A 22,214-nucleotide genomic window follows, 5' to 3' on the forward strand; every position below is an offset into this window, starting at 1 on the left:
TTCTTTCCCAAGGTGGCTTCCATCAACTCCCCCTTCTGGATGATGCGCTCTCTCCTTCCATACCTCCTATCAACTCTGATCCTCATCTCCCCCTCCTTTCCTCTGTCCTTTGCCCTGGCCCACTCTTGCCCCCCCCCCCCCTTCCATCCTGTTTTTTCCCTACCTACCCTTTCTCTGCGTCCCTTCTCTCCCTCCTCGAGTCCTTTTGCATTCCCCTCCTCTGCCTTTCTCCACTCCCTCTCATGTCTGCCCAGACCCCCCCCCCCTCCAGTCCCCCTTATGAGTCCTCGTCCTCCACTGGCTTCTTTCCCCCCTCTCTGCCCACTTTATTTTTCCTCTCCTTCCCCCTTTTCTTTCCCATCATCTCTCCAGATTCCCCCATCTGCCCTCTGCTGTGATGTGTATCATATTTGTACCAACTTTTTAGTGCAGTGTTGAAGTGAGTGTTCAGTGTTTTGAGTCTTTCCAAAGTGTTGCGAACAGAAGTCGTGCTGTCGCTGAGTGTGATTTTTATATCTCTGCCGGCCGAAGTGGTGGTTCTAGGCGCTGCAGTCTGGAACCGCGAGACTGCTACGGTCGCAGGTTCGAATCCTGCCTCGGGCATGGATGTGTGTGATGTCCTTAGGTTAGTTAGGTTTAACTTGTTCTAAGGTTTAGGGGTCTAATGACCTCAGAAGTTGAGTCCCATAGTGCTCAGAGCCATTTGAGCCATTTTATATCTTTTATGAACAGAAACCAGACAGTCGCCGTCTTTTTAATTGTCTGTCTATTACTTTACCTGTCTGCTTCCTGTGTTTTTTATTCGCATCACCAGCCCTTTGTTTTATGTTTTAAGTTCCACAATTTTTCGCCATTTTACCATTTAAGTCACCGATTTTATAGCCTGCTTCTAATATTTATCATCTTCATTTTTTTAAACAAATTCTGTAGGCTGAAGAGCGGCGTACTAAGCTGCTGCCAGCCAGCCCCCTTCGGGGGCTCAGAACGCCGTCCAATACCGACAGCGCTCGTGTTGGTTCATCCATTCATCGTTACTGTGGTCGCTGATAGTTGCTACGTCTTGGTATCCGGTTTGGTTTTCCTCTCTGATCTTGGTATTTCGCCGTGCGGCTTATTTTGTCAATCGTCCCTGTTGAGTGTGTCTGCGTTACACCGACGATTCCCCTTTCACTCCATCGGTCGGTCGGCCGGTGCGCTCGGGTCTCGCTCGATTACTAGAAATTCAGTATTCCGAGAACGATAGTATCAATAACGTGCCGAGCATACCAAATCCGAGGCATTGCATCTCACCGCGGTCAAAGCAGTGCCCGACGAGCAGTGGTGTTCTCGTTGACTTGCGAATGTTAACAAACAAGCAACACAGCGTGAAATACCACAGAAAGAAGTTGGGCCGTGCGACGACCGCATCCATTAGGACAGTGCGGCGAAATTTGGGGTTAATGGGCTACGGCGATAAACGACCGACGCGAGAGCCTTTGCTAACAACACGATATAACCTACAGCACTTCTCCTGGGCTCGTGACCATAATGGTTGGACCTTAAACCAATGGAAAAGCGTGGCCTCATCAGATGAGCCCCGATGGTACGAGTTGGTAGAAGGGTTCGAGTGTGGGGCAGGTCAAGCGAAGCTATGGACCTCAGTAGTCAACAAGCACTGTCCAAGCTTGTGGTGGCTCCATAATAGTGTGGGCTGTGTCTCCATCGAATGGACCGGGTCCTGTGGCCCAACTGCACCGGTCATTGACTGGAAGTGGTTATGTTCGCCTACTTTGAGACCATTTTCAGGCACTCGTGGACTTCAAGTTCCCAAACAACGATGTAATTCTTATGGCTGAGACTGCGCCATATCACTGGGTCACAATTGTTCGCGATTGGTTTGAAGAACACTCTGGACAATTTGAGTGAATTATCTGGCCACCCAGATCGCCCGTCGTGAAACTCATCGAACATTTATGGGACATAATCGAGAGGCCAGTTTATGCAGAAAATCTTGCACCGACATCACTTTCGCAATTTTTGACGGCTATAGGCACAGCATGACTCAGTATTGCTGCGCGAGACTTCCGTCGACTTGTTTAGTCCATGTCACGTCGAGCTGCTGAACTACGACTGGCAAGATGAGATCATCTCGATACCAGGAGGTGTCCCATGACTTTTGTCACCTCAGTGTATGCTGCTACACACAGAAGTTTACAGATCGATTTCTTCATCGAAATTCGTTAATGGGTGCGACAGGTGTAAAGGGCTTGTTGACAGTGGCGACTAGTTCACTGCACGTGAGGCAGACAGTGACACTAACTCATATTTACTCACTATCTGGAGATGTGCCTTAACGCAGCCTTTGATTTAACATTTCAAATTGTCCTTAGAGGACACCAGTTGTATCAGATACTTATACCTGATGACTGAAGGTTCATGCTCAAGTAGCGCCAATCATAGAGAACTATTTAAATAGCTTCTCGAAATGACAGTTGACTTCTAAGACTTGAACTTGTAATGGAGATGTGAAACAAATGAGTTCAAAATGATGTCACATTTTGGTAAATATTTTCATGAACGATTATTCTAAAATTAAAGAACAATTTCTATGCGAACAACAGTAAAAGGAAATCAGTCAAGTTTTCAGACTAAATGTAGATATCTGTGTATTATGTTTGAACCACCTGATATAAAGGCTGCATTTTCACTTCAGATAAGGTTTGAAGACTGCAGATTTAACAAAACTTGGAAGGTGAGTTGTATGCAGAGTAATACTACTGCAAATGTATATAGTTTTTATTACCCCTGCTAAACTCGTTTTCAGGGCAATGCAGTCTACACCAAATGCACCATATATGACGATTTATACATCGTTCTGGAATCTGATACTGGAAATTTCACCATGAACTACTGGCACTCGTCATTGTGGGTAGCATTCAGGCTGTTACGTCACTAGAGAAAGTCTCAGTCTTCCTATTATTTGGGCCTCAACTCGACCCGTCGTGTACTCGCACCTGTGAGCAGTTCCAAACGACAGCTGGAAAGATATATGTTTACAAAACGCCGTTAAATATATTAAAATATTCATTCCTTGCGCCGGCCGGGGTGGCCGAGCGGCTCTAGGCGCTACAGTCTGGAACCGCGCGACCACAACGGTCGCAGGTTCGAGTCCTGCCTCGGGCATGGATGTGTGTGATGTCCTTAGGTTAGTTAGGTTTAAGTAGTTCTAAGTTCTAGGGGACTGATGACCTCAGAAGTTAAGTCCCATAGTGCTTAGAGCCATTTGAAACATTTCATTCCTTGCGAACTCATTAACAATTTACCCAGGTCTTTCCGTCTAACAAAATGAATTTGTAGTTCCTCAAGGGTACGCAACGTTTTCTTTTACCAATTCTGCGCAGAATTTTTGAATTTTCATTCTCGTTAATAACACTACTTTTTCTTCACTAAGGCGAAGTCTCGCCATCGATTTGTTGCTATTGTACGTATGATCTTTGAAACAAACGTCGAAGGATAACTGTTTGCCCTATATATTGCGGTGGTGAACTGGAGCCGAACTCGCGGCCGCAGACTGTATGTACCTGGCGCGCCAACGTCCCAGGGCTTCTCCGCGGTCATTTCCGGTGCGGTTCTCCTCTTGCTACCGGCGACGGTCGTTTGCTGCAGAACGGGAGGCCAGGATCCGTTTACCTTAAGGCTTTCCTCTTTCTTGTTGAAGCTGTTCGCGTGTTTTTTTTTTAGTTCTACAGCTTCTCTGAACAAGTGTGTGTGATAGTGATTCTCTACCCCCAGAACTTCCGTGTCGGCGAATTTTATTACGTGGTCGGTCTCACTCAGTGCGTGCTCTGCCACGGCCGATTTCTCAACCTGCTCCAGCCTGCAATGTCACTTATGCTCTTTGATCCTGGTGTTGATTGATCGTCCAGTCATTCCGACATAAACTTTTCCGCATGTGCATGGTAGACGGTATATTCCCGACATTGCAAGTGGGTCCCTTTTCCACTTTGCCGAGTGTTGGGTTCTGCTACACTTCTAATATAATTTGTGCAGTACCCATTGCTACTCAGAACACTTTCCAGGTGTTGCATTTCGCGTCTGAGGTGCTGCTGCTCACATATTCGTCCTGCTCTCGTTACGAGTGTATTAATCATGCCTCTTTTCTGGTTCGTATGATGGTTTGATAGTTTGTGCAGGTATCGGCCCGTGAGTGTCGGTTTTAGATCTGGGGCACAGCGTGTATCGAAATAATTCACGAGGTCACACTGAAACACTTGATAGTGTACGTACAAGTGTCTTGAAATATCTGACTGTGCGATATATTTTCCTCCGTCACCATTCTAATTGTTTCGTCACTGCGTGTTTTCTATAATGGGAGTGTCTCGCACCAGTAAAACACCGGGCTGCGCTGACGTTTCAGACCGGAAATTGATATTACGTGACCATACTCTACCAGCCTTAGAGGTCACATGGCTGTGCATGTTCTACCATTCCGAAAGTCGCTGCTAAGACGTGTAATACGCTTGCCTACTCCTATGTTGCTTGCTTATACTCATTTCACTTGCTTTCTTTGTCATTTTTTGTTTGTTGTTTTACATTTACTGCTGGAATTTACTTATTTTTTATGCAGTTTACGCTATTAAAGAGATGAATACAGTAAGCAGGTTCAAAATTATGTAGGTTGCCGTAGTTATTCGGAGATTGGGAGGCTTAAGCAGAATAATGTGGATTGAGTGATTAATTGATTGATTTGGGGGAGAGAACCAAACAGCAAGGTCATCGGTCCTATCGGATTGGAGAACGATGGGGAAGGAAATCGGCCGTGCCTTTTCAAAGGAACCATCTCGGCATTTGCCTGAAGGCCTGAACCGTTGTCCTCCAGAATCCGAGTCCAGTGTGCTAACCGCTGCGCCACATCGCTCGGTAATGTTGTGGAGAGCTGCAAGACACCAGTCTTCGGTCTGAACGTAATAATAACGACGACGTGGTTGTGGTGACGACTATCACTGTTTAAGTAGTCTGCTATTACTTGCCCATTACCCTAATCTTAGAAAACGAGTCTCCATAATGTAAATACACAGTAACGGTAGAATACCTGAACTCTTAAACAAGGGTTTATAGGAGTTTCCAAATTTACATCCTTTATTTTCTTAATGACCCTTTATTCGTATTCTGGAAACTCGCTTAGCTGCTGCAAAATTACCCCAGAGTATTACTCAAATACCGCGAACTATTACAAACAATGTAGCAACTAACGTTTGCTATAGACCAGAAGAAAGTTACTACCCTCAGTGATCTGATTAATGCAGAAATACACAAGCCATTTTTTTTTAATAATATTCGAAGTGATGAGCTCCTGCTATAATTTTCAAAACCTTCTCGTAATATGCTATACATTCTCGCGACACACGCTAACAGCAAGATGGCATAATGTTATGGATTACGAACAAGCTGCAAAAATTATGTTTTTGTGTGTTTAAAAGCAGCTGCAAGGCATCCAATGAACGTGAGTACATGACACACTACGTAACACCTTAGTACACACCAAAACTATATCCACACAACTACAGAAATCCCAATAGTATAACGCTGACATACATAAATACACTTTTTCAGGTTTTTTTTCTAGCAGCCATTCATACAGTTGCAGATGACATGTTGTATGCCGAAGAAACAGCAACAAAAATGCAGAAAATGTGCCGGAAACAGCAGCAATGCACATAAAAACCATGTTGTGACGTAAAATAAATAAATTATTATACTACGATTTACAGACCATAATAATTTTCAATCAAAGAGAGCACATGTGCCGGCCGAGGTGGCCGAGCGGTTCTAGGCACTACAGTCTAGAACCGGGCGACCACTACGGTCGCAGGTTCGAAACCTGCCTTGGGCATGGATGTGTGTGATGTCCTTAGGTTAGTTAGGTTTAAGTAGTTCTAAGTTCTAGGGGACTGATGACCTCAGAAGTTAAGTCCCATAGTGCTCAGAGCCATTTGAACCATTTTGAAGAGCACATGTAATAATGTTTTACAGTGCTATTTTTGCATGTTTTAGAATTAAAGATCCCACGGATGATGGCGATACTGTCCTTGAAAGTACACATCTGGCCATTACAATTGCTACACCAAGAAGAAACGCAGATGATAAACGGGTATTCATTGGACAAATGTATTATACTAGAACTGACATGTGATTACATTTTCACACAATTTGGGTGCATAGATCCTGAGAAATCAGTACCCAGAACAACCACCTCTGGCCGCAATAACGGCCTTGGTACGCCTAGGCATTGGGTCAGAACTTGGGTGGCGTGTACAGGTACAGCTGCCCATGCAGCTTCAACACGATACCACAGTTTATCAAGAGTAGTGACTGGCGTTTTGTGACGAGCCAGTTGCTCGGCTACCATTGATCAGACGTATTCAATTGGTGAGAGATCTGGAGAATGTGCTGGCCAGGGCAGCAGTCGAACAGTATAGCGATGTCGAATACACACTTCCAATGTGCTTTCACCGCGATGTCGCCAAATACTGATGCGACCATCACGATGGTGTAAACATAATCTGGATTCATCAGAAAACATGCCGTTCTGCCATTCGCCACCCAGGTTCGTCGTTGAGTACACCATCGCAGAGGCTCCTGTCTGTGATGCAGCGTCAAGGGTAACCACAGCCATGGTCTCCGAGCTGATAGTCCATGCTGCTGCAAACGTCGTCCAACTGTTCGTGCAGATGGTTGTTGTCTTGCAAACGTCCCTATGTGTTGACTTAGGGATCGGGACGTGGCTGCGCGATCCGTTACAGCCATGCGGGTAAGATGCCTGTCATCTCGACTGATAGTGATACGAGGCCGTTGGGATCCAGCACGGCGTTCCGTGTTACCCTTCTGAACCCACTGATGCCATATTCTGCTAACAGTCATTGGATCTCGACCAACGCGAACAGCAATGTCGCGATACGATAAACCGCAATCGCTATAGGCTATAATCCGACGTTTATCATAGTCGGAAACGTGATGGTACGCATTGCTCGTCCTTACACGAGGTATCACAACGACGCTTCATCAGGCAACGCCGGCCAACTGCTGTTTGTGTATGAGAAATCGGTTGGAAACTTTCCTCATGTCAGCACGTTGTAGGTGTCGCCACCGGTGCCAACCTTGTGTGAATGCTCTGAAAAGCTAATCATTTGCAAATCACAGCATCTTCTTCCTGTCGGTTAAATTTCGCGTCTGTAGCACGTCATCTCCGTGGTGTAACAATTTTAATGGCCAGCAGTGTAGTTTCGGAATAAATAAATATAAAACATGAGTTCAAAATGGTTCAAATGGCTGTGAGCACTATGGGACTTAACATCTTAGGTCATCAGTCCCATAGACTTAGAGCTACTTAAACCTAACTACCCTAAGGACACCACACACATCCATGCCCGAGGCAGGGTTCGAACCTGCGACCGTAGCAGCAGCGTGGTTCCGGACTGAAGCGCCTAGAACCGCACGGCCACAACGGCCGGAAAAACATAAGTATTTTGCATCAAGCCGGATCCACAGCCCCATACTGTTATTTCTGTTATCCCCCCCTCCCCCACCACCACAGTGTGTATCAGATATAATCGTAGATATACTCGTACATGCGGATGTACACATATAGAATAATGAGTGCAGTCACCTGCTACTAGTTACAAGAATTCTGCACCGAGTGTTTCCACGAAATGCTAAAATCTGCATTACTGCAGTTAGGAGTATTCATTGTTACCTCTTCCAGAGATTGGAGATTAGGAGTGCAGCTTGCAGATACAGTGCGGAGACTCAGCTATTAGGGAACATCCAGGAAACAGCGACTACTGTTTGCTGGAACGGCAGAGCTGCGCCTTTTTAAGCTGCGATCTGGAGTGAGGGGCGTGTTGCGCCCCCTGCACTCCGCGATGCAGGCAGCGAGTGGAGTACCGGCTGATAGCGAACAGGTCAGCGGCCGCCCCAAGGTCGCAAGCGCTCGGCTTGTTGACCCACTGGCGGCGTCATATCCGCACCTGTCTCCTCCAAACCACTTCAAAGTCCCGGTCATTCACCTCACTAATCGATAACTTCAGCAGCCGGGCAAGAACGCAAGGTACGTGATGCAAGGAGCGTTAATGGTTACTATGCTATCAGACACTTCAGCTGTGACCAACGTTTCCTAATTCTGCCGGGTTATCTGACAGATGTTAGTGTTTCAGTGTGTCAGGGTTGAAGTACTTGTTGCAGGTAGTATCCAACATGCATTTTTAATGAAATAAGGAAGCAGTAATTCTAGAAACGCATCAAGGTCGCTGCACGAACATCAGTGACGTGACGGTGGCGTGACCGCCCCGTGTTTATACCGGCCGTGGTGCCACAGTGACGCCTATTCACATTGCTCAGTGTTTCTGGCAGTGCACTCCACCGGCCATTTTGGCTTTGTTCTCGGACGATGATCTCAAGCTGATCGCTACGCTTTTGGGTGAAGAAAAGGAAAAGCAAGGTGAAAAAACGGAAGTTGATGCATCAGTTGTGGAACAATTAAGCGACAGCAGGAGAATATGCCACTCTGCACAGGGAACTGATGGACGACCGAGCAAAGTTTTATAAATATTTTAGAATGTCAGAAAATTAATGCTAATTACTACTGAACAACTTGGAAGTTCATCTGAAAAAAAAAAATGAAACACTGGAAAAAGCCATCACAACAGGAGAATGGCTAGCTAATGTGTAACATAATTGACATACCCTTTTGCGGGTTGTTGCTAACTCATCATCATCATCATCATCATTTAAGACTGATTATGCCTTTCAGCGTTCAGTCTGGAGCATAGACCCCCTTATAAAATTCCTCCATGATCCCCTATTCAGTGCTAACATTGGTGCCTCTTCTGATGTTAAGCCTATTACTTCAAAATCATTCTTAACCGAATCCAGGTACCTTCTCCTTGGTCTGCCCCGACTCCTCCTACCCTCTACTGCTGAACCCATGAGTCTCTTGGGTAACCTTACTTCTCCCATGCGTGTAACATGACCCCACCATCTAAGCCTGTTCGCCCTGACTGCTACATCTATAGATTTCGTTCCCAGTTTTTCTTTGATTTCCTCATTGTGGACACCCTCCTGCCATTGTTCCCATCTACTAGTACCTGCAATCATCCTAGCTACTTTCATATCCGTAACCTCAAACTTGTTGATAAGGTAACCTGAATCCACCCAGCTTTCGCTCCCATACAACAAAGTTGGTCGAAAGATTGAACGGTGCACAGATAACTTAGTCTTGGTACTGACTTCTTTCTTGCAGAAGAGAGTAGATTGTAGCTGAGCGCTCACTGCATTAGCTTTGCTACACCTCGCTGCCAGTTCTTCCACTATGTTGCCATCCTGTGAGAATATGCATCCTAAGTACTTGAAACCGTCCACCTGTTCTAACTGAGCATATGAAATGAACATTCATCATTATTGGCTTTTGTTATACAGTCTTGAGTGTTTTCTTCTGTTTATCGCGATACATTATCTCTAAGACCACTTGCGAAATCTTCATCTTCTCCTTGCTGTTTAACTTTTTTCAGATATTTGGCCACTGGAGATGCGCTGAACACGATTTCATTTAGTTATCGCGGGGGGCACAGTATGGTTCTCAAGATCGTACGAGAAACCTGCAAGGTAACTACAGAGAATGTAATGGACGAAACAATGCTGCTTGCCAAGAACAAATGTGTAGGAACGTCTCTAAGGATCTTTACGCAGTGTGGAATTTTCGCAAGCGTATAGGGAATTTGGATCGCAAACGCATTACTATTCAGGCTCCTTCGAGCACTGGGTCAGAATTCTTTAATTACAAACATACGTTTTTAGCTTTATTGGCTCTTGTAGATACTCAACTGCCATTGATGTCGGGGCATATGGAAAGGAACACGTCTGTACTGATAAATTGATTACATTTCTGCTCCTATTTCATTCCAGTGTGCGTTGTTCAGCTCTGTGCCCATCTATTTGGGACTGGAGAGATCATACAATACGGGATAGTTGTGCACTAATTCAATAAATTTTCGCCATTCATGTTTATGTTGACAGACTACTAGACGACAACACAATACTCTGATCATGCCGCAGCCGTAGAGTTAGTTTCCTATAAATTCATAGAACAATATCTCCAAAAAAAAAAAAAATGGCAGTGTAACGGGCCGGGCATTGTCGCGTCGAGCTAAGTGTGTAAAGCGGCATTAATACGTAATCATTTACAGTGAGGATTTTATAAGAAAAATTTCTTACTGGAATACGTGCCCATGAAATTTTCGAAGTAAGCCTCTGAACGTCTGGATCGTAGCATATCCTATTGTAGTTATTGTAATATATCTTATTGTAGTTATAGGCAAAAAAGAGACGAAACGCGTCACTTCTCCCCCCCCCCCCCCTCACGCGACCGACAGCTCCTTATTTCTCTCTCTCTCTCTCTCTCTCTCTCTCTCTCTCTATCTCTCTTGTGTTGACGGAACTTAGGAACTGCTCGAACAGAGGTATTGAAGGAGACTTTCTTGGTGGGTCATTTATATTTCCTTGGGATTTCTCCGATATATTTCAGTCTAAGGTGGAAGCAGCGAGTGCATTATGCCGGAGCTAAGTGAAGTTGAACGTGAGAACATTGTTGGTGCTCATATGGTGGTTGATTCCGTAACCGAGGATATCGAAGTGTTTGGTGTTTCATGAGGCACCGTATCGAAGATTTGCACTGCAAACAGGCAAAGAGGAAAAATGTCATCCTCTTCGCCGGCCGGTGTGGCCGTGCCGTTCTAGGCGCTTCAGTCTGGAACCGCGTGACCGCTACGGTTCGAATCCTGCCTCGGGCATGGATTTGTGTGATGCCCTTAGGTTAGTTAGGTTAAAGTATTTCTAAGGAACTGATGACCTCAGATGTTAAGTCCCATAGTGCTCAGAGCCATTTGAACCCTTTTTTGTCATCCTCTTCGTAACAACGGGGAGAAAAATGTGTGGTGGACTGTGGTGACAGACTGCTATTGAAGAGGATTGTGATGAAAAATAAGAGGACGACACCTGCAAAAACCACGGCAGAACTGAATGTCGCACTCGCGAACTCTATCAGCAGTAAAACGACACCAATCAGCGATTGAAAATGATCGTAACAGGAAACTGATGTGTCGAAGCCATAAAACTCGGATTATGGAATAATGGAAGAATGACATTTGGTGGGACGAGACTTGTTTCACACTGCTTCCAACTTCTGGCCGAGTTTGCGTGCCAAGTGAACCATGGCGAAGGTTCGTAGATGATTCGGGAGACCATATCGTGGTATTCCATGGACCCGATCGTTATTCTGCGAGATCGTATTACTGCCAACCATTTTGATTGATCAGATCCCTCCAATGGTACCATGATCGTTCCTCAGTGGTGATGCTGTGTTCCTAGCTGACAGGGACTCTGTTTAAACAGCTCACGTTATTGAGGAGTAATTTTGTGAGCATGACAATTAATTGTCGCATTCCAGTCACCGCCTCTCAGTATTACTCAGCCTTTGTGGTCTACTTTGGAGAGAAATGCGTGATCGCTATCGACTTTCATCATCGGTATCCGAACTTAGCGTTATTTTGCAGGATGAATGATGTAGGATTCTTCATTTGTGTGGCCATATTGTCCGTAGTTGCTTTGCGATACCTGAGGGTATTTTCGTTCAGTCGTTGCAACTACAAGAAACAGCGAGTTTTTCTCAGCAGTAACGTTTCGCTTTACTAAGGTAAAGGATCATCAGTGGTCTGTAATTAAAGATATTTACAATCAGATTTGTTTTTAAGATCGAAAAATGGTTCCTTAACAATATCTTGCTTTTTACTTACAGTGATTTCCTCTTGTTTTGTGGCCTACTTTGGAGAATACCGTCTGCTAGCACATCTTTGGTGTTTTTCTTCGTTAGGCATTGATACATGTCTAATTTTCAGTTTCTATGCAGAAGTAGGCATTTCTTACGTTTCACACAGCATCCTTTCTCGCACTCCACTATTCTTGCACAGTATATAGATTCGCAGCAACATAGTTAAATAAACTTACACACATACAGTTAACAAATAAAGAAAAAAAGAGTATACGTCAAAGACAAACTAGTGTCAGTGTTACGTTGGCAACACAACAAAACACAAATCACAATAAATACTTAGAAGCATAAAAGTAAACGAAAAACAGTGCTGTGCGAGACAGTGTGCTGAGTAAAATGTAAGAAATGCCTAGTTCTGTAGAGCAACTAAAAATTAGACTACAAGTATCAGTGCCTAACACAGAAAAAACGACAGGGAAGCAGTGGGCATTTTTCGATGTAGGTGAGAAACCAAGTGAAAATCACTGTTAGTTAAAAGCAACATATTATTAACGAACTGTTTTTCGATCTTAAAACAAATCAAATTATAAATATATTCAATTCCATACCGCTGTTGATGCCTTACCTCTATAAAGACAACTCGCATCTGGTGAAAAAAAAATGCTATTTTAATTAGCCTCAGGGTATAGGATCCACTTGGGAAGCGTGCAGGACAGGTATTTATCCATTGCTAGGTGAATGGAAGCTGTTTTGAACTTCAACCGTTTTCCTACACCATATTAGACACGGTAATTAGTTGTGTTTTTGGTGTCTCCATATTTTTTACCACCACCGGTAGGTATAACGAGATTACAAAGTGTCTTTCGGAGACGCCTTCTCGAGTCTACATCTACATCTACATGACTACTCTGCAATTCACATTTAAGTGCTTGGCAGAGGGTTCATCGAACCACAATCATACTATTTCTCTACCATTCCACTCCCGAACAGCGCGCGGGAAAAACGAACACCTAAACCTTTCTCTTCGAGCTCTGATTTCTCTTACTTTATTTTGATCATCATTCCTACCTATGTAGGTTGGGCTCAACCAAATATTTTCGAATTCGGAATAGAATGTTGGTGACTGAAATTTCGTCAATAGATCTCGCCGCCACGAAAAACGTCTTTGCTGTAATGACTTCCATCTCAATTCGCGCATCATATCTGCCACACTATCTCCCCTATTACGAGATAATACAGAACAAATGCCTTTTTGCACCCTTTCGATGCCCTCCGTCAATCCCACATGGTAAGGATCGCATACCGCGCAGCAATATTCTAAAACGTGTGTAGAGGACGAACGAGTGTAGTGTAAGCTGTCTTTTTAGTGGACTTGTTGCATCTTCTAAGTGTCCTGCCAATGAAACGCGACCCTTTGGCTCGCCTTCCGCACAATATTATCTATGTGGTCTTTCCAACTGAAGTTGTTCGTAATTTTAACACCCAGGTACTTAGTTGAATTGAGAGCCTTGAGAATTGTACTATTTATCGAGTAATCGAATTCCAACGGATTTCTTTTGGAACTCATGTGGATCACTTCACACTTTTCGTTCTTTAGCGTCAACTGCCACCTGCCACACCATACAGCAATCTTTTCTAAATCGCTTTGCAACTGATACTGCTCTTCGGATGACCTTACTAGACTGTAAATTACAGCATCATATGCGAACAACCTAAGAGAACTGCTCAGATTGTCATCCAGGTCATTTATATAGATCAGGAACAGCAGAGGTCCCTGGACGCTTCCCTGGGGAACTTCATGTTTTACTCGATGATTTGCCGTCTATTACTACGAACTGCGACCTTCCTGACAGGAAATTACGAATCCAGTCGCACAACTGAGACGATACCCCATAGGCCCGCAGCTCGATTAGAAGTTGCTTGTGAGGAATTGTGTCAAAAGCTTTCCGGAAATCTAGAAATACGGAATCAACTTGAGATCCCCTGTCGATAGCGGCCATTACTTCGTGCCAATAAATGCGTTGCACAAGAACGATGTTTTCTGAAACCATACTGATTACGTGTCAATAGATCGTTCCCTTCGAGGTGATTCATAATGTTTGAATACAGTATATGCTCCAAACCCCTACTGCAAACCGACGTCAATGATATAGGTCTGTAGTTCGATGGATTACACCTACTACCCTTCTTAAATACTGGTGCGACCTGCGCAATTTTCCAATCTGTAGGTATTGATCTATCGGTGAGCGTCTGGTTGTATAGGATTGCTAAGTAGGGAGCTATTGTATCAGCGTAATCTGAAAGGAACCTAATCGGTATACAATCTGGACCTGACGACTTGCCCGTATCAAGCGATTTGAGTTGCTTCGCAACCCCTAAGGTATCTACTTCTAAGAAACTCATGCTAGCAGCTGTTTGTGTTTCAAATTCTGGAATCTGCGCTAATGAGAAGAAGTTTAATAACACTCACCAAGTGACTGAATTTTCTGATGCTCAGAAATCAGAAGGAACGATCTGTTTAATTAGTAGAAACTTTCAAAAGCCAAGATCGCATAAATATTTCTTTATTCACACAACCAGTTTCGACATGTTGCTGTCACCTTCATTTATTTAAAAACTGTTGCTATGAAACGTGTTCGGTTTGAGTTGGAACCTCACGCCCGGATGTCATGTTAGTGGATGAAATGAAACACGTTATGCAAAGGTTATTCATAAATAAAACATTTAAAATCAAAAACCATCTTGTACAAATGTCCATGTCCATATACACTGAGAAGCCAACGAAACTGGTGTACCTTGCTAATATCGTGTCCTTGCTAATATCGTGTCGTGCACACGCGAGCAAGCAGAAGTGCCGCAGCATGACGTGACATGGACTCGATTAATGTGTGAAGTAGTGCTGGAGGGAAATGACATGATGAATCCCGCAGAGCTGTTCATAAATCCGTAAGAGTACGAGAGGGTGGAGATCTCTTCTGAACAGCACATTGCAAGGCGTCCCAGATACGCCCAATAATGTTCATGTCTGGGTAGTTTGTTGGCCAGCGGAAGTGTTTAAATTCAGAAGCGTGTTCCTGGAGCCATTCTGTAGGAATTCTGGATGTGTGGGGTGTCGCATTGTCCTATTGGAATTTCCCAAGTCCCTCGGAATGCACAATGGAATGAATGGATGCAGATGCGGCTGGATCAGGGATTTTCTCTGCCTCGTGATGGCTGGGTGTTGTGTGATGTCCTTAGGTTAGCTAGGTTTAAGTAGTTCTAAGTTCTAGGGGACGGATGACCATCGATGTTAAGTCCCGTAGTGCTCAGAGCCATTCGAACCATTCGAACCATTCGGATGCAGATGATCAGGCAGGGTGCTTACGTACATGTCACCTGCTAGAGTCGTTTCTGGACGTATCAGGGGTCACTTATCATTCCAACTGCACGCCCTCCACACCGTTACAGAGCCTACATCAGGTTCAACAGACCCCTGCTGACATGCAGGGTCCATTGATTCATGCGGTTGGCTCCATACCCATTCGCTGCATACAACTTGAAACGAGACTCGTCCGACCAGGCAGCATGTTTCTAGTTATGAACTGTCCAAGAGGTGTTGACGGGCCCAAGGGAGGCGTAAATATTTGTGTCTTGCGGTCATCAAGGGTACACGAGTGGGCTTTCGGCTTCGAAAGCACATATCTATGATGTCTCGTTGAATGGTTCGCACACTGACACTTGTTGATGGCCCAGCACTGAAATCTGCAGTAATTTGCGGAAGGGTTGCACTCCTGTCGCGTTGAACGATTCTCTCCAGTCGTCGTTGGCCCTGTTGCTGCATGATCTTCTTCCGGAGATGTCGGAGATTTGATGTTTTACCGGATTCCTGATACTCAGAGTACATTCGTGAAATGGTCCTACAGGCAAATCCCCACTTCATCGCTACCTCGAAAATGCTATGTTCCATTGCTCGAGCGCCGACATAGCGCCACGTTCAAACTCACTAAAATATATCTGTTTAAAAAAAGCTTATAAAAATGCTCTGAACGCCTTTTTAAGAGACAGTGTGCACTCCTTCCCATCTGATCATGTAAGCGTAGAAAAGTTGTGGAATGGTTTCAAAGAAATAGTATCGGCAGCAATTGAGAGATGTATACCACATAAATTAATAAGTGAAGGTACTGATCCCTAAGGTAACAAAACGGGTCAGATCGCTGTTGCGGAAGCAGCGAAAAAAGCATGCCAAATTTAAAAGAACGCAAAATACCCAAGACCGTCAAAGTTTTGCAGAAGTTAGAAATATAACGCGTACTTCAATGCCAGATGCTTTCAATAATTTACACAACGAAATGCTGTCTCGAAATGTAGCAGAAAACCTAAAGAAATTCTGGTCATACACAAAGCACATCAGTGGCAAGACGCAATCAATTCATTTACTGCGCGATAACTACGGTGAAGTCATTGATGACAGTGCCACTAAAGCAGAGTTGTTAACCACGATTTTCCGAAACTCCTTCACCAAAGATGACGAAGTAAATATTCCTGAATTCCAATCAAGAACAACTGCCAAAATAAGAAACATAGAAATAGATTTCCTCGGTGTCGAAAAGCAGCTTCAATCACTTGATAAAAGCAAGGCTTCCGGTCCAGATTGTATATTAGTCAGGTTCATCTAAGAGTATGCTGATGCATAGCTCCAAATTTTGCAATTAAATACGACCGCTCGCTCACAGATAGATCCTTACCTAAACACTGTAAAATTGATCAGGTCACACCAAAACCCAAAAAGGGAAGAAGGGGTAATCCGTTGAATTACAGGCTCATATCACTAACGTCGATTTTCAATAGGGTTTTCGAACATACACTGTATTCGAAGTCCCTCGATGAAAGCGATTTACTGACACGAAGTCACCACGGATTCAGAAAATATCGTTGTGGCGAAACACAACTAGCTCTTTATACTTGTGAAGTAACGAATGCTATCGACAGGGGATGTCAAATTGATCCATATTTCTGTATTTCCGGAAGGCTTTCGGCGCCGTTCCTCATAAGCGTCTTCTAACCAAACTGCGTGCCTACAGAGTATCGCCTCATTTGTGTGACTGGTTTCGTGATTTCCTGTCAGAAAGGTCACAGTTCGTAGTAATAGACGGAAAGTCATCGAGTCAAACTGAAATAATATCCGGCGTTCCGCAAGGAAGTGCTATAGGCCTCCTATTGTTCCTGATCTACACTCCTGGAAATGGAAAAAAGAACACATTGACACCGGTGTGTCAGACCCACCATACTTGCTCCGGACACTGCGAGAGGGCTGTACAAGCAATGATCACACTCACGGCACAACGGACACACCAGGAACCGCGGTGTTGGCCGTCGAATGGCGCTAGCTGCGCAGCATTTGTGCACCGCCGCCGTCAGTGTCAGCCAGTTTGCCGTGGTATACGGAGCTCCATCGCAGTCTTTAACACTGGTAGCATGCCGCGACAGCGTGGACGTGAACCGTATGTGCAGTTGACGGACTTTGAGAGAGGGCGTATAGTGGGCATGCGGGAGGCCGGGTGGACGTACTGCCGAATTGCTCATCACGTGAGGCGTGAGGTCTCCACAGTACATCCATGTTGTCGCCAGTGGTCGGCGGAAGGTGCACGTGCCCGTCGACCTGGGACCGGACCGCAGCGACGCACGGATGCACGCCAAGACTGTAGGATCCTACGCAGTGCCGTAGGGGACCGCACCGCCACTTCCCAGCAAATTAGGGACATTGTTGCTCCTGGGGTATCGGCGAGGACCATTCGCAACCGTCTCCATGAAGCTGGACTACGGTCCCGCACACCGTTAGGCCGTCTTCCGCTCACGCCCCAACATCGTGCAGCCCGCCTCCAGTGGTCTCGCGACAGGCGTGAATGGAGGGACGAGTGGAGACGTGTCGTCTTCAGTGATGAGAGTCGCTTCTGCCTTGGTGCCAATGATGGTCGTATTCGTGTTTGGCGCCGTGCAGGTGAGCGCCACAATCAGGACTGCATACGACCGAGGCACACAGGGCCAACACCCGGCATCATGGTGTGGGGAGCGATCTCCTACACTGGCCGTACACCTCTGGTGATCGTCGAGGGGACACTGAATAGTGCACGGTACATCCAAACCGTCATCGAACCCATCGTTCTACCATTCCTAGACCAGCAAGGGAACTTGCTGTTCCAACAGGACAATGCACGTCCGCATGTATCCCGTGCCACCCAACGTGCTCTAGAAGGTGTAAGTCAACTACCCTGGCCAGCAAGATCTCCGGATCTGTCCCCCATTGAGCATGTTTGGGACTGGATGAAGCGTCGTCTCACGCGGTGTGCACGTCCAGCACGAACGCTGGTCCAACTGAGGCGCCAGGTGGAAATGGCATGGCAAGCCGTTCCACAGGACTACATCCAGCATCTCTACGATCGTCTCCATGGGAGAATAGCAGCCTGCATTGCTGCGAAAGGTGGATATACACTGTACTAGTGGCGACATTGTGCATGCTCTGTTGCCTGTGTCTATGTGCCTGTGGTTCTGTCAGTGTGATCATGTGATGTGTCTGACCCCAGGAATGTGTCAATAAAGTTTCCCCTTCCTGGGACAATGAATTCACGGTGTTCTTATTTCAATTTCGAGGAGTGTATATTAACGACGTAGGATACGACCTCAGTAGCCGTCGTAGACTGTTTGCGGATGATGCTGTCGTGTACCGTCTTGCAAAGTCATCAGATGACCAAAACGAATGATTTAGATAAGATATATATATATATGGTGCGAAAAGTGGCAATTGACCCAGAATAAAGAAAAGTGTGAAGTTATTCACATGAGTACTAAAAGAAATCCGCTAAATTTCGCTTACGCGATGAGTCACACAAATCTGAAGGCTGTAAATTCAACTAAATACTTAGGGATTGCAATTACAAATAATCTAAATTGGAACGGTCACATAGATAATGTTCTGGGTAGAGTCAACCAAAGACTGCGATTCATTGGCAGAACACTTCAAATGAGGAGCAGGTGTACTGAAGAGACTGCTTATACCACGTTTGTCCGCCCTATTCTGAAGTATTCATCTGCGATGTGGGATCCGCATCAGATGGCACTGACGGATGATACCGAAGGAGTACAAAGAAGGGCAGCTATGTGTGCATTATCGCGAAGTAGAGGAGATAGTGCCACAGACGTATACGCGAATTGGAGAACAAAGGCGTTTTTCGTTGTGACAGGATCTTCTCTCAGTGCAGAATTTTTATTTACTTTATGCAGAAGGATAATTATTTATTCCTTTTATGCAGGGTAAACAATAATAAAACCGACAAATCTCAGTGACAGATTTCTGCCTGGAAATGGAAGAGAAAAGGTCCGGTATACATGTATCCGGAAATGCATCGTTGCCACTGTAGACGGCGGTGACGAATGAGAGTTCCTCGACCACGTGCCGTGTGCTCTTTGTGTGTTGCGGGCTATGTGACTGACGCACGGTACAGTAAGCAGCAGAATGGTCTTGTGTTCACGGCGGACACAAGCCGAGATGTTGTTTGTGTACGGACAAATAGATGAAAACAATCGAGAGGCAGCACTGTTATACCAGAACAAGTACTCTCACGGATACCAGCTACATCACACCACATGTCAAGCCTTTTCTTCTTGGTCATGTGGGTGCTTTTGTGTGCTCTGTGATCATGTGTCCTTTCAGATCGATTAACGTACATGGAGGCGGCGGACTGTGAGTACTCCAGATTTGAACACCGGGGTCTAGAGGATACTGAGACGGACCTCTCAGTACAAGCTCCAGGCAAGTTGCCCTCCAACATAGTGTACGCCCAAGTAGGTTTACATGTATTCTGCATATCAACCACGCCGGCCGGGGTGGCCGAGAGGTTCTAGGCGCTACAGTCTGCAACCGCGCGACCGCTACGGACGCAGGTTTGAATCCTGCATCGGGCATGGATGTGTGTGATGTCCTTAGGTTAGTTAGGTTTAAGTAGTTCTATGTTCTAGGGGACTGAAAACCTTAGAAGTTACGTCCCATGGTGCTCAGAGCCATTTGAACCATTTTGTCAACCGCGTGCATTGCACCGAGTAAAACTGAAGTGATATCAGGTGTTCCCCAGGGAAGCGTCCTGGGACCTCTGCTGTTCCTGATCTATATAAATGACCTGGATGACAATCTGGGCAGTTCTCTTAGGCTGTTCGCATATGATGCTGTAATTTACCGTCTAGTAAGGTCATCCGCAGACCAGTATCAGTTGCAAAACGATTTAGAAAAGATTGCTGTATGGTGTGGCAGGTGACAGTTGACGTTAAGTAACGAATAGTGTGAGGTGATCCATACAAGTTCCAAAAGAAATCCGTTGGAATTCGTTTACTCGATAAATAGTACAATTCTCAAGGCTGTCAATTCAACTAAGAACCTGGGTGTTAAAATCACGATCAACTTCAGTTGGAAAGACCACATAGATAATATTGTGGGGAAGGCGGGCCAAAGGTCGCGTTTCATTGGCAGGACACTTAGAAGATGCAACAAGTCCACTAAAAAGACAGCTTACACTACACTCGTTCGTCCTCTACACACGTTTTAGAATATTGCTGCGCGTTGTGGGATCCTTACCACGTGGGATTGAGGGAGGACATCGAAAGGGTGCAAAAAAGGGCATTCGTTTTGTATTATCACGTAATAGGGGAGAGAGTGTGGCAGATATGATACGCGAGTTGGGATGGAAGTCATTAAGGCAAAGACTTTTTTTCGTAGCGGCGAGATCTATTTACGAAATGTCAGTCACCAACTTTTTCTTCCGAATGCGAAAATATTTTGCTGAGTCCAACCTACGTAGGTAGAAATGTTTATCAAAATAAAATAAGACAAATCAGAGTTCGAACAGAAAGGTTTAGGTGTTCGTTTTTCCCGCGCGCTGTTCGGGAGTGGAATGCAAGAGAGATAGTATCATTGTGGTTCGATGAGATGGTGGTCAAAAATATGGAGACACCAAAAACACAACTAATTACCGTGTCTAATATGGTGTAGGAAAACGGTTGAAGTTCAAAACAGCTTCCATTCACCTGGCAATGGATAAATACCTGTCCTGCACGCACGGATGACGCTTTGAATATCTGTTGTGATGTGGATGCGATGCAGCTCTGCACTGTGTTAGCGGACGATTTATTACCCTTGCACGTACACCGTCAGTTTCCGGATACATGTACACGGGACATTTCTCTTCCATTTTCAGGCTGGAGTCCGTCTCTGCAGTTTTTCGGTTTAATTAATGTTGACCCTGTAGTATACAGATTAGGAAGTAAAACCCGGTTATTGTTAGTTTAGCAAATACCATATCTGATGGTGATGTGTATTTAGTTATTCTACATGAGCAACGGTGTATGAACCCTTTTTTCCGTCACTGTAGTGTGTGAGCGCGATCTGAACGCCAGCGGAACTCACCCGTGTGGAGCCGCCAGCGCGCGTCGCGTCCTCCTCTCTGGCCGCACCTGTGCAGCGAGTGCGGAGAAACGACTTTAAGTTGCCACGCCGCATCCCCCCCCCCCCCCCCCCGCCCCCACCAGCCGGCAGGCTGTACCCGCCCAGCTGATAGCAACACCCGCGCCAAGGCCGGCACCACTGCCTCGCTGACCCACTGGCGGTCTCCCCTCCCCCTCGCCCCTCTATCATGCCGCTTCACCTCCCACCACCCCGCCCGGCCACTGGAGCTGAGCGGGGATATCCCGGCCGTTGACCTCGCTCGAAGTGTGAACAATAAACTGCGCCTGTGCTCAAGACAACACAAGGTGGCAGGGACAAAGAATCCACAGACATTTTTTTAAGTGCATTATCTGAAAACTACATTGAGCAGTTAAACAGAGAAACGACTCGTGGCGATAACATATTAGACCTTCTGGTGACAAACAGACTCGAAGTATTTGAAACAGTTAACGCGGAACAGGGAATCAGCGATCATAAAGCGGTTACTGCATCGATGATTTCTGCCCATTAATAGAAATATTAAAAAAAAGGTAGTAAGATTTTTCTGTTTAGCAAAAGTGACAAAAAGCAGATTTCAGAGTACTTGACAGCTCAACACAAAAGTTACGACTCAAATACAGATAGTGTTGGGTATCAGTGGACAAAGTTCAAAACCATCGTACAATATGCATTAGATGAGTATGTGCCAAGCAAGATCGTAAGAGATGGAAACTGCTACGGAGGCAAAGGGAACTTCACAGCAAACATAAACATTGCCAAAGCCTTACAGACACACATAAAGTACACGAAGCGAAATGCAGTGTGAGGACGGCTATGCGAGAGGCGTTCAATGAATTCGAAAGTAAACTTCGGTGTACTGACTTGGCAGAAAATCCTAAGAAATTTTGGTCTTATGTCAAAGCGGTAGGTGGATCAAAACAAAATGTCCAGACACTCTGTGACCAA

The 22,214-nt window shown here is 45.3% G+C and overlaps 1 protein-coding gene across 1 annotated transcript in view; it reads right to left on the bottom strand.

Annotated features, from left to right (window-relative positions):
* The window catches only part of LOC126324024 (uncharacterized), a 58,285-nt gene extending 36,970 nt beyond the window's left edge, over positions 1 to 21,315 (bottom strand). The window contains exon 1 of the mRNA XM_049994882.1: positions 21,231 to 21,315. The gene's annotated coding sequence lies outside the window, so the exon portion shown is untranslated. The remainder of the gene's footprint in view (positions 1 to 21,230) is intronic.
* Between the last annotated feature and the right edge of the window lie 899 nt (positions 21,316 to 22,214).

This window comes from Schistocerca gregaria, chromosome 2 (genome assembly GCF_023897955.1).
Source record: "Schistocerca gregaria isolate iqSchGreg1 chromosome 2, iqSchGreg1.2, whole genome shotgun sequence".
Lineage (NCBI taxonomy): Eukaryota > Metazoa > Arthropoda > Insecta > Orthoptera > Acrididae > Schistocerca > Schistocerca gregaria.